General features: G+C 36.2%; 1 long non-coding RNA gene across 1 annotated transcript in view; it reads left to right on the top strand.

Annotated features, from left to right (window-relative positions):
• Nucleotides 1-363: 363 nt before the first annotated feature.
• Nucleotides 364-10,991, top strand: part of LOC107680779 (uncharacterized) — a 13,148-nt gene continuing 2,520 nt past the window's right edge. Inside the window, exons 1-2 of the long non-coding RNA XR_001633184.1 lie at nt 364-461; nt 9,408-9,454. This is a non-coding gene — a long non-coding RNA (uncharacterized LOC107680779). The remainder of the gene's footprint in view (nt 462-9,407; nt 9,455-10,991) is intronic.

The following is a 10,991-nucleotide window of genomic DNA, read 5'->3' as shown; positions in this document are numbered from 1 at the left end:
ATAATTTAACCATGGACGTAATTGTCTGGGGTTTAAAAAATGATCAGTCTTATTTATGGTGACAGTATCAAATTCGAACATAAATTTATAGTAAATATAAATTTAAACTAAACACAACAAAATTAAACACCCTTTTTTTCATAACGGAGTCGAAATAGTAGCTACAATGAGTCGAATCATTCTTGTGAATCTGTTCATTTAACACAAACTGTCCAAACCAACTGATTTTGTAGAATTACTTTTTCAGTGCTACTTAGCGAACTATTCAGAACGAACCAATTCACTAGAATGAATCAGATTCTAGCGCTGTGATAGAACCATTTTGGACGAACCGATTCGTTAGAACGAGTCGGACCTTCCAGCGCTACACAGGTGACGGAACCATTTTGGACTGATTCGCTGGAATAAATCTGACTTTACGACGCTACATGTGTGAAAAAGACAGAGGGGGGTTCGTTTAGGTGAGTACGTTTAATTAGTCCTTCAGCTCAGACGTTAAAAACAGCGATTTAGCATTTGGTTGTGCTACTACTACGCTATTTGGAAAATAACTACTTGCTGTCTCGCTACTGAAGAATGCCTCTCTTAAAGGGATAGTTCACCTACGGTTGCTGGTCCCCATTGACTTCCATGTATGGAAAAAACCCACAATGCAAGTCAATGTTATTAAGTCAATCTTATTCAAATTTTTTATAGAGTTTAGACACCGTAAATGAAATAAGTATAAGCATTTTTACTGTGGCCCTCTACAAACAATGTATTGTCACCATGTCTTTAGTAGCCCATGTTTATAAATGCACAAAATGGTCACACATGTCAGAAGTGCATTGTTAGTGAGCTCGAGAGCAAAACTGAGGTGTAGAGTCATGTTAGATAAGCTCAAGATATGGACAGTGTCTCTGATGAGAGCTGTTAAAAACTTTCTCCAGTGTCGAGTGTTCTGCCCTTTATGGGACTTTTTCAGTCAGAAAGTAAATTAGGCCTCTCATAATGTCCTAATTTTTTGTCTCCCTTTCTTTCTAAGCATGACAAGAACTGTGACACGGAGTGTATTGGCCAAATTAATGAGCACTTCCTAGTAGGGCTTCAGAAACACATTAAAACACTCTTGAAATGAGCTGTGTTCAGATTTTAGCCACAATTCTGTTACATGTGTGAGACTTGAGACTCCGTCAAATGTGTTTTTGTGGATTTGGCTATAACGGAGATACTCCCTCAGTAAGAGCATCTGAATCAGAATGACAAATGCTTTATGATTGGCCCTTTCAGCTGGAAATGCAGGTGTCTTTGTTAGAAATGCACGATGGTCAGAAAAGCTGCTCCTACATGTAATTACCAAAATATTTTTGGCATACACACCAACTGATCCCCCCCCCCTTCTTTCCTCAGGAGTCCCAGTAAACACTTTCCCCTTCCTTCACAGTAGGAGAAGTAAAATTATACATTTGGTAGAATGAATCTGAGATGTGTTTTGTTTCCATAAAACTCATAAGTTTAATCTAAGTGATGTCACTTTGCATAGTTAATTTCTGTCGAGTTTGTTTCTGTTAGTTAATCTATAGCTTTTTCCTTTTCCCCAGCAGCACTGCAGGCTTTACTGTAGTTGATATGTCTCTATAGACAGTCATTATTATTCATGCTTTGGCTCATAGAGACATTTGCTTATCAGACAGGCCTGGATTAACATGTGGCTTTTTAGCACCTGGAGCAGAGATGCTCTTCAAGGAGGAGCAGGCATTTGAAGGTGCTCAGAGAGCATCAGGAGAGGGGGTGGAAGTCGGTGTGATTGTTTGTGCTAGATTGCCCCCCTCCTTGCTCTCGGAGCACCAGTCCCGTCGCTCCTGGCAACACCCCAGGTGACATGGGCACTGCTGATGCCTCCTGGGACAGACTGTGTCACCTCTCAGCAAGGCATCAGGCTTTTGTTTCATGTTGAACCAGAGCTAGATAATAACACATGCATGTTGAAAGTGAAAAGAAGAAAATTAAAACAAAATGTAGTGAGAGAGTTGTTCACTTAAAAAAAAAAAAAAGATCAAATGTGTTTAAATACACACTGTAGGAAATCATAATTTTTGCAAAGATAAAGCATGTTTTATTCTATTTCAATCATGTTTCTTCACTTTAACCAGTAATATGCAAAGAAAAAAAAAACGCTAAGTGATGCTTTAATTGGCAAACTGGATGTGTTTATGTACCTCACACACACACACACACACTATTTCTACCTGGTATCAGTCAAACAGGAAATGCCTTGCTTTTTGTGTGCACCTTTTTTGTGCCAGTGGAGGGCAGAATTACATTTCTGAAATTCAATCCGGCAAAGTTGATTAAAATGCAGTGAGAACAGCTCTCCTGCTAATGTTGTTGATATCGAGTATAGTTCCTCCACTTTTCCTAAAGGATACACAGCCGTAACAGGCAATAATTCCAGTCGCTCAGATTAAAATACACACCAAGGGCATGCTGATGAGACTGAAGACTCTAACCGTTCGCCGTGTCATACGTATAGCTTTAAAAAGGGGTATTTGTCTCTTTAAGTATGCATTTAACTGTATAAGTCAATGATAACTTGCTTAACGCAACTTTGTGTCTTAATTATATGCTATAACGTGGGAGGGGAGATCTTGGCGCCGACATCTCTGACCCCAGAGCATCTCTTTCTCGTGCCGCTCAATAATTTGTTTTTATTTCAGCATTTATCATATACTGACAGATAAACTCCAGACCCAGATCAGTTTGAATCAAAGCGAATTGGAGACTTCTACAGAGCCATAAATGTCTTTAATGATCCCCAGGCAGCGCAGTAGAGAGGAAGAGTCTGTTTGAGTGGCGTTAACGGGAAAGATCTGGGCCTCCCCTTAGTGCCTAACCTACTGGCACTTAAGAAGCATGTTGCATTATGCCGCCCTGCATTTGCCACTTGGATCAACCAAATTATCTGAAAGGAAAGAGGGAAGGTTCAAAATTGAAAATCCAGCTTGAAACTTCATTCATTTAAACATGGCAAACCACTTTGTGTATATTCAACTTGTGCCAGTGACATCACTGTAACACTGGCCAGGCCGGGTGTTTATTAGGTGCCTTGAAAACAAATCACAGCGGAGATCTGGTTGCATGATAATAAATAGAATATGCCAATCAAATTAGGGGTGTGTCAGTTTGGACTGTGTGGAGAGCCAGGTTCCAGTGGTGCAAACTGAGCATATCAATAGCTCATTTTAAAGGTCGCTGGCCTCATTTGTGTATATTTGGTACTGTATGAGTTTTGAATTTTAATGAGAACAGCATTTTTTTTCTTTCTGGAGATTGTTTGGTAAATGTTATGAACACTGGGAAATCATACTGTATGTTTATGCAAATTTAGGCAGGATGAGGTGACGGCCTTGGTAGTCAGATAGACTGAAGATTTAATCAGTCCAAAAAACTAAATTAGTCAAAACTGGAATATTTTTTGGTATTAAATTAACCATGCATTTAATTTAGGCTAAACTTGAAGCCCTATTTATTTATTTATTTATTTATTTATCCATTCATTCATTACGCAATTTCTTAATTTAAAAAATGGTCAATATCATTTAGAATTTTATTTAATAATTTTTTTAATAAAAAAACACAAATCATGATGGTAATGGTTGCAAAATTAAAAAAAAAAAAAAGAGCTAATATAATTTTTAGTTTTAGCTCCTTGACTATCAACATTTTATGAATGTTAAACACCTCTTTTCACTGATCATTTGTTGTCAAAACAGGCAATTATAAGGTATATTTTGCATAATTAAGGAGAAATATGCAATCATGAGTATTTGTTTTTTGTGTGTTTTTTTAATTATTATTATTTTTTAAATTAAAATAATGTTAATTTCATTTAAAATGTTAATGATTTTTTCCGAATTTTAAAAAATCACACAAATCATGGTGGTAAAAAAAAAAAAAGAAGAAATAAAGAAAGCTCATATAATATTTAGTTTTATCTCCTTGACATTTTATGAATGTTAAACACCTTTTTTTCCCACTGACTCACTGTATGTGTCTTGTAGTTGGTCTACAAAAAAAAACAAAAAAAATTGAACATCATCAAAGAGTGAGCCATTATAGCCTTTATTTAATATGTTAAATCTCTGCTATTATAAATCTTAAATTAATAAAAAAGTGAAATAGTAGCATATTGATGCTTGAGAAAATATTCAGTTAGCCCCTCTGTATTATATATTCTCACATAATGCGCTGAGGCTTGTTAAATTGAGATTAATTTAAAATTCACACTTACAGTGTGATCACAGATCAGAGTCTTGTTTTCATTTTCTTACTCTTGGTTACTTCACTGGAGACTTAACAGAGGAGCTCATATTTTTTCTGCATTCTAAAAAGACTGACTGAACAGCATTTCCAAGCCCTTAAAACAGAAGAAAAAATCTCTTCATTCGGCACAGACCTCCATCATATCATATTATCAGACTGCACAAAAGCTTACAGTTCACGCTAGGTTGATGCATTTGATAGACTCGATTTTTCTGTGGCCATGAGTTTTAGTATTTCGTATTATTATGTGGTATGGACATTTTGTATCTCATATCTTTTTTCCTCCCCCTTGTTTATCCGTGTTCATACATGATCGTTGCTCTTTTGCTTACACAAAAATATTTCATAGACAGTGCAATCAGTCTTACTTTGGCACACATTTCTGAATGGAACTGCATTGATGCTGTTGGTAAATTTGATCTTTGTATTGCTTCTTCACAGAAGCAACCAAACATGGCACACTTTTATGACATCAGCAGAAGTATGTTAATCTTTCTTTGTGAATTATAACAAGGCGTTTCTTCATTTTGCAAAAGAAGGTGCCTGGCGCGTCAGAGTGATGCATGGTTTACTCATGTGAATGTGATCTTACTCACAGTGGCACGATGACTGATCTCCAGTGCATTCCAGAAAAACAACGGCAGCTCGTTAGAAATGCGTTAAGCACACAGATGTAGCCTTTTGCCAAAGGAGACAGGGAAGGCCGAAAAAAAAGAGAGAAAAAGTACAAATGAGTGCAAAGGATCTGTCCAAGAGTATTTATTTCCATATGTGAAGTGTCATTTTATCTACAAAAAAAATTGTCATCATATTCTCATCGTCATTTATAGTTGATGCAAACCACCTTTTTCGTCTGTGAAAAATCAAAGAAGTTTAGCAAACTTAAAATGACAAAAAGCAACATTAAAGTAGTGTATGACTTGTCAAGTTCTATGAATTTTTTTAATTTTATTTTTTACCTATTTGCCTTCATTGCATAGCCAAGAGCAGGTTGGATGTTCTGCTAAACATCTTCTTTTGTTTTCCACAGAAGAAAAAAATCATATGGGTTCGTTACAAAATAATGAGTCAATTTCTTTAAACCTACAAAAACGACTGTATCATATTTGATATGCAAATCTCTAAGGCCTCTAAATTATCAACATGATCAAAACTGCTGAAAAACATGTACACAATCTTGTACATTCCTTCTGACTTAAGAAAAAAACATGTTAAAATCTGAGTATCAAATCTGATACATTAGTCTTTTGAGGAACGTTTATTTGTACGTCTCTCAATCATCACTGTGCTGCATTGCATTATATATTTTGCCCCACAATAAAAGCTACAGAGGTTTGATCATAAAACTAGCATTTAAATATCATCTTCAGACATACTATAAGGAGATATAGAGTGACAACTGATATTCATAGCATTTTATGCAAGTAGTCTGTTATACTGTTATAAAGATCTAATTGGTTTACATTACAAGCTATCAAAATTTAATATTTTTAGCCATATAAATATCAGCAACAGCACCAAATGTAATATTTCTGCTCAGTTTGGGCTTCTGAATTAAATTGAGATGTTTTTTTTCTCCTCGAGTATGGGCTCCATATTCTTCTTTATCATAGAAGCCTTCTATCCCAGAGAAGAAATATGCAAACCCACACACACACACGCACGTATATATATATATATATATATATAATATTTTGTCTAAAGGTTTGTCTAAAGAGCTAATGTACAAGTATCTCAGAGTCGCCATTCAAGTTTGCGCCATTTTCATAATCAAAGTTTCAGTGTTGACTTTTACCTTTTCTCCAGGCTTAAAAGTTCATGCAGAAGGCAACAATAATTGGCGGGGTTATAGCTGGAGCAGGAATCTCTCAGATGCACAAAGCAAAGTTTTCCACTCCACTCCAAGCAGCGCACATTCTTGGGGGAAGTGCACTTTCCTAAGCGACACCTTGTGCTATCATAAATGGATTTGGCACTTTAGAGCGCTTGATATACAGTAGCATCCTGCAATCTATGGTGTGTTTTAGTGGAGATGGGAGAGGGATGGAAGTGGGGGTGAGACTGGTCCCAAGAGAGGCACCACTTCCCCTTGTTTATGGGGCATCCTAATTGGGACACTGTTGTCAGACAGGCTGATGTGACTTCTAAGGCTCCGTTTCCCTGAGAAGTGTGCGTTTGGGTGTTTGCTTATGTGCACACAAGGTGTTCAAACTCTGCTGCCTGACCTGTGGCTTCCTCTGCTGTTTCCTGCCTGAGCGGCCCAGGCTGCCTGGGCTGGCTCACCCTCCTCCTCCTCCTCCTCCTCCAAACGCATCTCCGACACCGCATGAGCGTGGATGTGCGCCCACCTGTGCTCAGCCCGGCACAAACCCGCAGGTTCGGAGCGCTGGATGGCAGGAACTTCCCGCTGCCACCCCCTTCTTCTCACTCTGCTGCTTCCAGCTGAGGAAGAGTGGGTGAGAACGCCGCCAAACTTTACCTGCTACACCACATCCGTATTTATAGCTTTTTTTTGTGTGTTTTTTTTTCACAACCTGCTTACCGACTGACAGCGATTTTTATCTTGTTCTCGTGCTTGGCAGTGACACAGATACTGTACACATCCCGGCAACATGCAGAGAGGCAAAAGTACATAAACATTCATAAATAGGTCACCTGTGCTTTTTTATACAATACGATTTGGAGTAAAGTAGGATATTTTGAATTTCTTGAATTTTAAAAGTGGAGAGTTAATATTAATTTCACAACAGTAATTTGAAACCCTATTCTAAAGGTATATTTATTTTCTATGAGTAGCTTGTGTTTTTATTTTTTATAGTTTCTAGTTGCAAGTAGGGCTGTTAATTGAATGTGTTAATTTAATAATAAAGCATTTATTTCTAAAACACCTTTCATATACAAAATGCAGCTCAAAGTGGTTCAAGGGTGAAAACAAAAATTAAAGCATATTAAATACTTAAATAAGTGTGATTAATTATTAAAAAAAAAGATCAAATAATTAACACATGTATTCATGCCCCGTGACCTGTACATAAATTCCTTCTTTAAACATGTTTTTCTAGTATTGAAGCAATTCAAGCTTAATGTGTCACCTTCGTGTTTTTTTGTTTTGCAAGTTCTGGCAACTACAGCCAACACATCTCACCAAACCACACTTACCAAGAACAGGATGAACACAGAATGAGCAAAGTCGTTTAAACAGGATGTCTTTTTACATTCATTAACAGCTAGATGGCGCTCAACAGAATGCAGGGGTCTTGACATTTTTTAGAGTGAACAACTAAGTTGTCTTAAAAAATGTGCGCTAATTGCGTAAGACGCTGAAAAAAAAACCAACCAAGTCAAAACAGCAACACAACGACCAAAGTTATCAACAATGGAAAAACAGTCTATGTAAACAAAAACAATATTAGCTTCTAAGCCACTTTTTATAACATATACTCAATGATTTATTTGTCTGCCACATTGATTGATCCTTAAAAGATCTTTGTTTTGTTGCCTCCAAATATTGATACATGCAATTAATTGTGATTAATTGGATTAATTAATTGTCATATAATGTAATTAATTCCATTAAAAGTTTTAATCGACTGACAGCCCTAGTTGTAAGAGAACATGTTTAGTTTGAAGATAACTTTGAGAACTAGGCGCAACTCAGAAAGACAAAACAAAAACAAAGGCAGAAATAAACTACGTTTGGCAGTTGGAAATCAAACAGCTGTGAGAATAGACTGTGTGTGAGAGAAAAACGGGTCCACTCTGGGGGTGAAAATGCACCAGTTAACATCCTGTAAACAGGGCCAACAAAGGCGAGATTTGAATAATAGTGCTGAACAGTACATGGAGGTTACCAATTATTTTTGCATAAGCAGTTTGAGATATCTCTCTCTCCCTCCCTCACTCCCTCTGTGTTTAGCATTAAACATCTCTTTCTCCACTCTCTGCTCTCAAACAAAAATCTTTGAGCACGGGGTAAAGCTTTGTTTTCTGCGATTTGATGGCATTGCAATCCCAGTTGCATTAAATAATTAATCACGTGTGGATTTGCTTTAAAATAAATTTGATTGTTTTCCTTGAGAACTGACTCTAAAATACTTCTCATCTAAATAAAGCGCTATGATAATTTTGACTTTCAAAGTTTTCTTTTTTGCAAAGATCATTTGAGTGTAGTAAATATCAATAGCAAGTCACCACTGTATTTTTTTTAAACATTGTAATCACTTTGTTAATGTACACATGGAAGAATAGAAATAACACATTCACAATTTAAAAACGATCTTAGTTTATTTCACACATTTTATGAAAAAGAAATACTCTTTTAGCAATTTCATAATAAATAAAACACTTTATTGACTTAAAATTAGTAGTATGGTTTTAATCACTCACTTAATTTCTGTATATTCAAATATTGTCACTTACTTTTGGGTTAAAGGCATTTCTTCAGTTTATAAAAACAGCACACTTAAAACACATCTGATTGGACAGAGAAAGCCATAATCTGTAGTAATATCTATAGCATATATTTATGTATTTTCCACTTATGCAACTCATTTCTACAGTATTTAAGGAAGAGGAAAACTAATGGATTGTGTTCACTTCAAAAACATAATTGGTTTTCACTATTGCTGCTGGGCAATTGATATGAAAATCTGTTAACTGGCTGAAATCTTGCTGGGTCAAGTCAGTTTAAGTAAAACTATTGTATATCTGAAATTCTTTACAGGATGTGCTGTCTAATTCTGAGAACCATGTTCGTACGTCTATACGCCGTCTCTCCGTCCTGTACACATCATGTCGAAACTCATCTTAAGTTGTACACCTCCTGTCTCTGGAGTCATAGTTCACTACGAAAATGCTCCACTTCATTTTGGTGACTCTATTAAGCTGAATTTTGCAAGGCGTGTATCCTTTATTCATAGTGGTCTCAGAAATCACAAGGGTTTCACACTCATGCATAGTTAACTGTTAATGCAAAATGCTTGTATCAAGCAGCACCGATCATTGTCTCACGAAAACCCCAAAGAATCATGCGATCAGACATGTCAGAAAGCCTCTATTTAAGCACCCGAACCCAAATAAACCAGCAGTTTTCTTCTCACTCACAGGTCTGACGGGGTAAATGAAGTCTCACTTCTACAGAAAAAAACACCAGGTATGCTTTTTATCTTCTCTCTCCTCGGTTCATATAATGGCCAACAGCTGTTACACCTGCCATAGTGAAAAAAAATTTATTAATATACATCAAAAACATTGATTTGGTTTATTCAAGCATAATTTTAATGAACATCTCAAAGGGAAAGAAAGACAGAAAGAAAGAAAGAAAGAAAGAAAGATTTATACAGCCAAATCAATTTTCGTACTGTAAAACTAAACTGAAATGTTTTCATTACTGAAAGCATTTCATCGCTGTATTTTAATTGTTATACTTTTTGGTTGGTGTTTTATTATAAAACTTCATTTTATAATTAAAAAAAAAAATGTTCAGGAAACATATATATTATTTATAGGCAAGCTAGATTCCTAATACAACTTTAAAAATTAAAATTGTTTCTTAAATGTTGATACTGATCATAGATCATTCGCTGAACACCCATGGCGAATAAAAAATTAATTAGGCCTACTTATTTTCTAAACAATATGCTCACTGCAACATGTTTCCAAGTAAAGGCTACCAAGAAGTGAACTAAAGTGAGAAGAGCATTATTTTGAAAGAGTAATAAGAGAGAAGTGTTTTGTGCTCGCTTTATTTTTATCTTGCTCGGGAGCTGCGAGAGGAAATGACAGATTGAAGGATTCGGTGGGCGTCTGGTTTTCGCTCGAGTGTCCTGTGTGTAGTTAACACATGCCCACCGTCGCTCCTCACAGAACACCAAATGCCAAACGATTCACTGCTCAAAATGTCCAATAACAACCTGCAAGAAATGTGTCCAAATACGCTCATTTTTATTTCCTAATTACACACTAATTTTGTTTTACTTGCTTCACATAACTTTCTGCAAGACCATTAAAAATATAATATACTCTTTGTTTAATGTAATGCACTGATATATAAAATTATTTATATATATTTTTTCACATTTTACTTGTCAGTTTACTTTTTGCTATTGTCTGGGTCACATCAACAAGTACCAGTAAACAAACAAACACCAGCCTGTCCCACAACAACCCCCGAACCTCCCTGCAAAAAAGAAGAAGAAAAAAAAATCCCATGAAGGGATGGTAGGGAAAATCCTCCTGTAGCAATGGACAATTAAAATCTTATTCCTGGGTTGAGAAAATAAATGTAATGAATGTAGAGCTCTGCAACAACAGATGGTCTTCTTATACAAAATACAAAGATAGATTCCTTGTTTGAAGACTGCCTGATCAAATGCCAGTGGTTATCAATTAGGAGCAGAGTGATGGTTAGTGAGCGGGAACATAAAACACTGTGTCTCCCCCTCCACATACACCCTCTCTACCTTTACAAACACACACACATGTTCACAAACACTGTCGTCAAATCGTATAGTTTATAATGCTATCTTGCATGTGAGAGTAAACGCAAAATTTTCCTGCTTGCAATTTGCAAGGTTTTATTATACAACCTTTCTTGAGTGTGCGAGACACTGATCTCCACTTCAACCGGGTCACCAAGTCGCAGGGAAGAGAAATTAAACACACTGTTGCTACTGCATGCTTTTCATATG

Source organism: Sinocyclocheilus anshuiensis, unplaced genomic scaffold (genome assembly GCF_001515605.1).
Source record: "Sinocyclocheilus anshuiensis isolate Anshui unplaced genomic scaffold, SAMN03320099.WGS_v1.1 scaffold869, whole genome shotgun sequence".
In the NCBI taxonomy this organism is placed as follows: domain Eukaryota; kingdom Metazoa; phylum Chordata; class Actinopteri; order Cypriniformes; family Cyprinidae; genus Sinocyclocheilus; species Sinocyclocheilus anshuiensis.
The sequence above is the reverse complement of the archived record's forward strand: the minus strand, read 5'-3'. Positions and strand labels throughout refer to the sequence as shown.